This window comes from Aedes aegypti, chromosome 1 (genome assembly GCF_002204515.2).
Source record: "Aedes aegypti strain LVP_AGWG chromosome 1, AaegL5.0 Primary Assembly, whole genome shotgun sequence".
In the NCBI taxonomy this organism is placed as follows: domain Eukaryota; kingdom Metazoa; phylum Arthropoda; class Insecta; order Diptera; family Culicidae; genus Aedes; species Aedes aegypti.
Genome location: NC_035107.1, coordinates 31,810,892 through 31,818,474, shown reverse-complemented (window position 1 = coordinate 31,818,474; position 7,583 = coordinate 31,810,892).

Below are 7,583 nucleotides of genomic sequence, written 5' to 3'. Positions count from 1 at the left end.
GATTTTTGTCTGGTTTTAAAATTGGAACAACCTTAGTATTTTTCCATTTGTCGAAAATATGCTAATTGAAAACATTTGTTGAATATATCAACTAAAAATGATAAGCTACTTTCTGGAAGTTTCTTGATGAGAATGTAGAAAATTCCATCATCGCCAAGAGCTTTCATATTTTCGAATTTTTTAATAATAGTTCTCACTTCTTCCAAATCAGTCTCCCAGGTATTTTTGAAAACGTTCTCTTGATTGAGAATATTTTCCAAGTCCTGAGTAACTTGATTTTCAATTGGACTAGTAAGTCCTAAAATAAAATTGTGCGCGCTTTCAAACTGCACAGCAAGTTTTTGAGCTTTTTCGCAATTAGTTAGTAATAATTTGTTTTCCTCTTTCAATGCCGGTATTGGCTTCTGAGGTTTTTTTTTTCAAAATTTCGGATAATTTCCAAAAGGGCTTAGAGCTAAGGTCCAATTGAGAATTTTTTTTCAAAACTTTGGTTTTTTAACTGTGCAAAACGTCGATCAAAGTCTTTACAGTGTCATCCAGAACCAGTTTCTCAGTTTTTTTTTTCATTTTCTTAACATGTCCTTCTCGTCTTTGACTGTCTTCTTGCTCTTCCGAAGTTCCCGCTTCATTATTGCCCAGTACTGCTCCACCGGGTGCAGCTCCGGACAGTTTGGCAGATTCATGTCCTTTGGAACAAAATGGACACACTTGGCCTCATACCACTCCAGGACACTTTTAGATTAGTGGCATGATGCCAAATCTGGCCAAAATAGCGTCGTGCTGCTGCAAGAACGGCAAAAAGCGCTTCTCGAAGCACTTAGATTTGTAGATCTCGCCATTTACTGTGCCCTATATCACGAAAGGCTCACTCCTCAGTCCGCAAGAGCAGATGGCCTGCCAATATTTGGAGGCGAACTTCGACATTCTCTTCTTCTTCAATTTGTCGTCTACATCGAACATGCTCTTGCCAATGAAAAACTCCAACCCCGGATTTTGCTTAAAATCGGCTTTTATATACGTTTCGTCGTCCATCATACAGCAGCCATATTTTGTCAGCATCTTCTCGTAGAGCTTCCGTGCCCGAGTTTTAGCCGTCGATTGTTGCCGCTCATCGCGGTTTGGGAAGTTCTGTACCTTGTAGTCAAGCTCTCTTCTTTGCATTCTGGACGTAGCTCTGCGACATGCCGATCGTTTTAGCCAAATCACGGCTTGAGACGTTGGGATTTGGTTTAATCATCCGCTTCACCTTTCCCTCCGTCTTTTTGTTTTCCGGTCCCGGTTTTCTTCCAGCTCCTTTGCCGTGGTCCAACGTCAACCGCTTCTGGAACCGCTTCAACACTCTGGAGACGGTTGAATGGTGAATGTTCAACATTTTTCCCAACTGCCGGTGCGACAGGTCAGGAAATTCCAGGTGTTTGGAAAGAATTTGTTCTCTCTCGCGTTGATTCACCTCCATTTTCGTTGAATCGAAAAACACGACTTTTGACAGCATGTAAACATTACACATCAATGAAAAAGTGTGCAAAATTTGGTTGATTACTTGCAGATAGACCTGTGCGCCGCCGCGCCACGCCGCCACCGCCGACCCATTTCACGTCACGCCGACGCCGATTGATACATCGGCGGCGCGCCATACGCCGATCAACGTCTCGCCGCCGATTTTGCGTTTTCACGCCGATAAATACATTAACTCAAACAATTTATAATAATAAAAAAATAACCCAGGATATTTAGGTATCGTCTAGGGATAAAAAAAATCGTACATCAATGTTTCAAGGGATTTTTTTTTCAAAAAGTTGTCCCGAAAATCGCCCAGTGGATCCTTCAGATTTTTTTCAACGGATCCCATGGAGAATCTTTTCAAAGTTTCTTTTAAAAATACCTTCTGGAAGTGAATAATTCTTGAGATTCCACCAGGATTTTATTTTTAAGATTAAGTCTTTCGTGAAATTTTATTTAAATTATTCTAGTAATTTTACCAAGATTTTCTTCGGCGTTTCCTTCAAAAAATTGTTCTCCAAAAATTCCTTACTTTCCAAGAGCTCATGTATACATCGATTGATTTCCACCTCAATTTTTATCATGAATTCACCCTTATTCATGTAAAATCGTTCAAGGATTGTCCAGAATTTTTGAATGGATTTCTCAATTATTTTTTTTCGAAATGATTCGCTGAGACACCTAGTTCTTGAAATTCTCATAGTATTTTATTTAGGATTTTTTTTAAAGAAATTTCTTCTGGAGTTTTTCTAAGAATTGCAAAATTAATTATTGTAGGAGTTGTTTCTAGCAAACTGTTCTAACGATGCGGCATAAATTTATTCAAAAATCTCAATCACCTTACCAGTTACAGTGGGGATTCGCTGGTTGGAACACGACTGCCTTCCAGCTAGCGAATGCGACTCGTTAGTTGGAACGACTGACAGCTGGTGAAAATGCTGCAGACTCACGCATCGGGTGAGTAAAACGTCACGATTCGCACATATACATACACATTTGTTCTATATATAGAGACTTCAATGCGAAGCTGCTCAGACGTCAAAGTCAGTTTGACATATACTCTTGACATTCGAGTGCTTTATAGTTGGAATATTTGCCAACCAGCGAACATCCATCCATCGAGTCATTCCATGTAGCGGACCCCCAACCAGCGAATCCCCACTGTAGTGAGAAAAATATTGCCTTAAAAAACTACAATGAACTAGGAGAATAAATAACTTACGGCACATTTATTCTGCCAAAAAGTCCTGTGAGATTTCCTCTAGAAATTTCTTTAAAATTTGTTCAACTATTCCTCCAAGTTGTTTTTTAAGGAATCCTACTATTGATTATTTTTGGAGTTTTTCTAATAAATCGTACTATAGTCACTTCAAAAATTCCAACAGTAATGCCGCATTGCATTTTTTCAGGAATTATTCAATATGTTTCCTTATTATTCCTGGAGTTTCTTCTGGGATTTCTCCGATGAACAGGGTCCTTAAATGTTTAATGAAATCTTGTTTTTATTCAATAACACGGAATAGCATGTTACTGCAGCTTCTTAAGCAATTTTTCGAGCTCAAATAAGGGCTATATCATATTTAAATTTTAATTTAAAAATTAGCATGAGCAAACACCCCTTTATGTTGAAAACTTGATCGATGATAAGTCTTGCCCTCGATTCATCTCCACCTTAAAAATAGCTGTACGCCTTGTTACGATGGAACAAACTCACCAAATTATTTCATTGACACCAGTTGCTTCCTGCAACCTCCGGAAACATTTTGGACCATGATCTCAGCTGAATTCCAGGCCGCAACTCAACTTCGTTCACAGCACGAAAAACACAAAAATAAAGTCACCTGGAATTCGTTTCAATTTTCATTAACACTATCACTATAGGTTTATGGACAAAACGTCGAAAGACAAAAGGTCGAAAGGACAAAAGGTCGAAAGACAAAAGGTCGAAAGGACAAAAGGTCGAAAAGGATTTGCATGGTGGGAAATTTTTCCTTCTTTAAAAAAAAATTTTCGACCTTTTGTCCCTTCTTTTTTGTTCTTCGACCTTTTGTCCTTTCGACCTTTTGTCTTTCGACCTTTTGTCCTTTCGACCTTTTGTCTTTCGACCTTTTGTCATACATTCATCACTATATCATGTTTAAACTTTAATTTAAAAGTTAGGTCCATAAATGAACCTTGACATTTTTCATCATGTTTGACGTTCGCTTAGTCGATAAAATCACCACAGGGACTGTAGTTTTAACACTGGGTTTGTTCCTATCTGACATTTCGGAATGGACACGGAAAACGAAATACACCCAAAATTTGAGTTTAAGCCAAGAGGTGTGACAAAATCTAAAAAAACATAACAGATGATTTTTGGACTTAAACAAACGAAAAACATTTAAAAATTGAGCAAACACTTGTTTTTCGCCTAAACTTAAGCGTTTGGCACTAGAATTGGGACAGGGCTTTAGGATCCTATTCTCCAGAAGTTCTTACACGGTAATCTTAAGATGTTTTCTTCATAAGTTTCGTGCAAAAATTTTTCTAGTTTATGCTTGAATTACTTCAGTGGTTCAGTCAGAAATTTAATGAATATTCTTAAACGAATTCCTGCAGAGCTTCATGCACTTATTTTCTAAAATTTCATTCTGAAAATATATATCCTTACAATTTTTTTCACTAAATGCTCCACGAATGCTTGAAAAGATTTTTCTATATAATCCTTGAATTAGAGGCTTTTAAGGAATTATTTCTTGAGCATGTTCAGAGGTTTATAAAGAAAGTTTGCAAGAATTCCTCTAATAAAATTTGTAGATATTCCACCAGTCCATTTTCAAAAGTCATTAAGTTACTCTTCTCTATTTAAAAAGGTGTCATGCCATCAATATTCATGAAAACCCCTCTAAAGAAATATTTTACTATTAATTCTCAAACATATTTTTCAGAGTTTGCTATAGTACCGTTAAGTCACCAGTCACCGTGCGGCCTCCATTCACCGTGCACATATGCAAATTCCTACAGAATATTTATACAATATTCGCAAATTATTCTTTTGGCAGCAAAATAAGATAAAACTGATGAAATGAGGTAGTTCTTGTCACAAAACATTTTGAAAAACCTAGTGTATGCAGTCAAATTCATGTGTATTCCGTTTAATAATGCGATTTTTCAATACTCTTAGAAGAAACGCCAAAAATTAACATTTTTCATTTCAACGTTAGAGTATCACATTTTTCATTATTTCAACAAGTTTTCGCTGTAGCTACTTCTACTAGAGATGGGCAAAATGATCAAATTTGGAGAGCGAATCGTAGGTGACTCACTCACAAAAGTGAATCGACTCTTCTGATCGATTCGATGACTCATTTTATAAAACCAAAAATGAATTAGGTATGTATTTTACACAAGAAACAAAAATAACAATGTTTGAATGATATTTTTTTTTCCGTACAGCAACTTTAACTATTGATACATATCCGAATTGTTTGACAATGATAATTCCAACTCGAAAATATGATTCCTAATACATTTTTAAGCCCTCTTCTAAAATACTCAGTGCGAATGAATCATGACTCTTTTGAAAAGAACCGTGATTCGTTCACTCATTATCGAGAGTCGACTCTTTTGAATGATTCGTGAGTGAGTCGCCCATCTCTAACTTCTACAGTTAAAACTCCATGAGTCGATGTTCCGTTACTCGATATCGACTCATGGAACCATATTGAAAATCAAATTTCATGGTTACTAAGATGGTCCCTCAAACGGCTTTCCATAGCATTGCCGTTCCATGACTCGATATTTCCATGAGTCGATGGTCCCTTCAATATCGACTCATGGAGGGTTGACTGTAGTAAGATGTATTTCATCGTATGAGGTGAGCCATGAGGTTTTATGCAAATCAGATTTTTTTCTTGCGATTCAGTCGAAACACAAATGCACGGTGAATGGACCCTTTTCAATATTTATGGTTCCTTTTACCGTGCCTTAGTATAAAAGGCTTGAAATTATTGGGTAATATTGAATTTATTGTTATATCGCGATTTAACTACTTTATATTTAGTATTTGAGCAAATATGAAATGGTTTGAACAAAACAGTCAAACCTCCTATAACGATTTTGATGAAAAATTAATAATTTAGTTGTTTTTTTAACTTTCTATGATTTTTATTTTAATATAAGATTTAAATCTTTTGAATACCCTTAAAAGTGAGTGCGCATACTACTAGCAACATATTTTCTCCACCAACAACGTTTCTTCAAGGTACAAAATTAAATCATGTCGAAAACTATACGCATGGTGATATAGAATGGTTCGAGGCGACATTAACATGATATTTGTAAACATAATTTTTGAGTATTTTTTTGTTATGCATCACTGATTTTTTATTTTTCCCTGTATTATGGTATAATTGCACGCTTTGTAGTGGTATTCTAGTTCACTTATAATGATTTGTAAAAAAATATAATTTTATTGAAATGCATATTTTTTTTTAAAGCACGGTGAATTGTAGCTTGACGGTAATTTATTCTGTCATTCTCATTGGAAACCTTGAAAAAATGGATGGACATTAGGCCGTCCCTTATTTTTTGAAAATGCAAAATTTTTAAAGTTCGTCATTGTAAAGTGCTCGTTTTGGTAAGAAAAAAATCAGGTAAAAATTTGAAAACCGTACGTGGACGCTAAGTGGTCCCCCAACGACCCTAAAGGTATTAGGTAGAGCTGAACCCTGTGCGACAAATCGAGCTCGCTGCTCTAGTGTACGCAACATGAGTACGAAAAGCCACTAGTAACAAATTGATAATCAGCATGGACTTTCAAGTAAAATAATTTTTTATATTGTGGATATCTGCATAACACTGCACGCTGACATAAAATTCAAAACTACAAAGGGATCGTTCAAATATTACGTAACGCAACAGGGGGAGTGGGGTTTTCCGTAGTGTTACGGTCCTTACAATTTTTTTTTTTGTACAGAAGTTGTTATGTGGTAGAGGGAGGGGGTCTAAAATTGACAAATTTTGCGTTACGTAATATTTAAATCATCCCAAAGAAAACAAACTTCTATGCTGATTGTCAACGCGCGCAGAACAATTTGTTACTGGTGGTACTTCGTACTCATGCTGCGTGCATTAGAGCAGCGAGCACGATTACGCTCAAGGGGTCATCTACACCTAATGAATTCAGGGCCGTTGGGGGACCACTTGGCGTCCACGTTTTTCTCACCAAAACGAGCACTTTACAATGACGAACTTATAACATTTCACATTTTCGAAAAATAAGGGACGGCCTAATGGACATGGATTTTTCTTCGAATAAGTGTCTTTGGTATCTTCCGTTAGTATGACAGGATTAAATACGGGATAACAATTTCAGACCCTTCAATACGGTCGTCCCGCCGCTTTTGATCAATGTTTGATGAAGTACAGAATTATTCATCATATAATTTTGGAATACAGTACTAACCCGATTTTGTTAGTCCCTTTTTCAAATTCTTGTTGTTCTCACTGTTTGATTAATGAATTTTAACCAAGTATATTTTAGTCATGTTAAAGCTACTATTAATATTCATAACAAGGCAAATATAGAATATTGATCAATTGTTTACATTTTGAAGGAGAGCTACACAAAGTTTTGAAAAAGAGGCTGACAAAATCTGGGCATCTAATGTAAACAACATTTTAACTACGTGAAATTATACCAGAATAAACATTAGTTATATTGGAAACTTATGTTGATACTGTGATGCCGCAGATTTTGATTACTCAGCTTCTTATCATTTTGATCATTTTAACAGTTAAAATATCAAAACTGAAAGCAGAAAGCTGTTCCTAAGAAATCAAATCAAAAACGATTTTTGTCATAAGGGACAGTGATATTAAATGTCATGAACATCACGTGACTCTGACAATTGAATAATGCGAATATCTTCCATCCCCGTGGAAAAGTCATTGGAAAATGTTTTTCTCTGGTGATCATATCTGAACTACTTGCAGCTGGCCATATATTGGCTTAGAAAAACGCTATAAGCACTTCAATGTTTCCGAAATTTCGACATTTAACAGCTCTCAGTGAAAGCAATTTAAAAATTTGAAAACTT